Raw genomic sequence first — 2,612 nt, forward strand, 5'->3', positions numbered from 1 at the left:
ATGACCACACCACTCAGCTGCTGTTGTACGTGTTTTAGGGTGATTGATGACCTTGGGTGACCCTGTCAGCGTGTATCAGACGCTCTCTCCGTCTCTTACCCTCTGTGGCAGTGTGTGTCCTCTGTACACAGAGACACTTATATCCGTCACTGTAAAATACAGTCAGGATGTTTAGATTTTATTTGCACATTTTGTCTGTGTTAATTTGCATTTGGGTTTTAAAGCTGCAGTCCGCAGTTTTTCCTCTTTGTCGCCATCTCTGTTCGAAATCTGCAATTGCAGTTATTCGCGGAATTATCAACTTTACGTGGGTTGTGCCTCGGCATGGCACAACGCGGATGAATCCAGTGTTTTGAGGAGAACGTGCGGCTGTCAATCACCGCGCCGGTGCGGATACTGTCATTCGCAATCACAGATTCTACTTTTTGGAAGAATGACCAACATAAGAATTTTCACCGGAAAATGTCGTCTGAACAAGTAACATCCACTTTTGTTCAAGTGGAAAAAAGCATTGCAGAAAATCACGCTGATTAAATCTAACGATTGCATGTCATATCACGTTAAACCGTGCAAATTATACTTTGCTCTCAAACTGTTAATGTTAACAACATCAGCATTGCGTGACTACATTTAATGCCCTTCCGATATTTATCCTTGTTTTCGCATGGGCCGGTTGCAGTCTCTTTTTTTCTGTAGTCACTCCGAAGTCCGAAGTCTTTTGCGTTTAACAATGGGTGAATCTCCAGTTGTCACTGGTGATTGTCGTTTGAACCTTTCTGGATCCGCCATCAAATTGATGTTTAATCAAATTAAAGTTTAATCATATCAAGTGCTGTGAGAAAAGGCTATAAATCTCCACGTCCAACATCCTCACACTCATAGCCTACTAGCCGGGACTCCTTCTTTATGTGTACAGATGTGACGTAATGACGCAAAGACATGCTCGAATTTCCCGCGGAAATCCACCAGTACCACTGGAGTTAAAAACATTATTACAAGCTTACCGTTTTGAATCGAGCTAAGGCAAGCAGATAGTGTTGAACACTGGCTGGTTATGTACTTGCTCAAAAAATTATTTTGTATAATTGTTATCCCCAAAAAGCTATGGACTGCAGCTTTAAAGGAGCATCATGTCCACATAATCTAGTTAACTCTTTACCTCATTCTTTTTCAGTCAACCCCAGTGGCATAACTTAAAAAGTGGGTGGGACAGGTATATGTGAGGGGTGGGGTTGCTAATACAATGCAATATCAGTTAAATGTACAATATACAGTGGGGCAAAAAAGTATTTAGTCAGCCACCAATTGTGCAAGTTCTCCCACTTAAAAAGATGAGAGAGGCCTGTAATTTTCATCATAGGTATACCTCAACTATGAGAGACAAAATGAGAAAAAAAAAAAATCCAGAAAATCACATTGTCTGATTTTTAAAGAATTTATTAGCAAATTATGGTGGAAAATAAGTATTTGGTCAATAACAAAAGTTCATCTCAATACTTTGTTATATACCCTTTGTTGGCAATGACAGAGATCAAACGTTTTCTGTAAATCTTTACAAGGTTTTCACACACTGTTGCTGGTATTTTGGCTCATTCCTCCATGCAGATCTCCTCTAGAGCAGTGATGTTTTGGGGCTGTCGCTGGGCAACACGCACTTTCAACTCCCTCCAAAGATTTTCTATGGGGTTGAGATCTGGAGTCTCCAGGACCTTGAAATGCTTCTTACAAAGCCACTCCTTCGTTGCCCGGGCGGGGTTTTTGGGATCATTGTCACGCTGAAAGACCCAGCCACGTTTCATCTTCAATGCCATTGCTGATGGAAGGAGGTTTTCACTCAAAACATTAAGATGTCCAGAAATCAATTTCAATAGTACATTGGGTTTCATTTATAGAACTCATGTTTAATGAGTTTCCACTATAATACAATATATCGTTAGTATGGAGCGAAATCAATCTCATTAATAATTCACGCAAAAAACATGATTCATACATGCGTAGACAATTTCACATGCATGAAACCTAATTCACGTACCCAAAAATTTTTTGAAAAAAATTGACAAAAAGCAATTCACATGCGCAAAATAAAATTATATATTGGTAAAATATACTTCACAAATGCAAAACACAATTCGTAGATATACAACTGTGCACAATAACCTTTGGATGTTTAAAATGTACGAGTTTATCCTTGAATTTGAATGTGCAAATCGTCATTCACGTGTGCGAATCGCCTTGGTTGTGTGTGTGCATTTTTGAGACTTTCCTGGCAGCACAATCCTCCTACACAGATGATTCGTACTCTTTGGCCAATCAGATTTAAGCTTATCAATCGACCAATCAGTATCACGTGAGGGCGGGCCTACCTGCATGTTACGTCATCAGCTTTCGACCAGTTCATGGCTAAGCAGAGGTATGTGCGATCGTTCATTTCTGTGTTTACTGAAGTTAAAGAAGTTATAGATCAGTTGAAGCAATAGTTTATGAACTATTTACTGATGTAAGCATGTGCTGTGGTAATCAGATATCCTATATCATATAAAAAATGAAGAAGAATGACGCTTGATTTGTTGTATTTTAGCTGCAGGTACAGACAGCTCTCACAGCGACAACAA

At 39.4% G+C, this 2,612-nt stretch overlaps 1 long non-coding RNA gene across 1 annotated transcript; it reads left to right on the forward strand.

Moving 5' to 3' along the window:
* The first annotated feature begins 533 nt into the window (after nucleotides 1-533).
* On the forward strand, nucleotides 534-1,075 carry LOC309503584. Its single transcript, XR_014207755.1, has 2 exons — nucleotides 534-672; nucleotides 715-1,075. It is a non-coding gene; the product is annotated as an uncharacterized lncRNA (long non-coding RNA).
* The last annotated feature ends 1,537 nt before the right edge of the window (nucleotides 1,076-2,612 follow it).

Source organism: Leuciscus leuciscus (assembly GCF_965113295.1).
Source record: "Leuciscus leuciscus genome assembly, chromosome: 7".
NCBI classification, from domain to species: domain Eukaryota; kingdom Metazoa; phylum Chordata; class Actinopteri; order Cypriniformes; family Leuciscidae; genus Leuciscus; species Leuciscus leuciscus.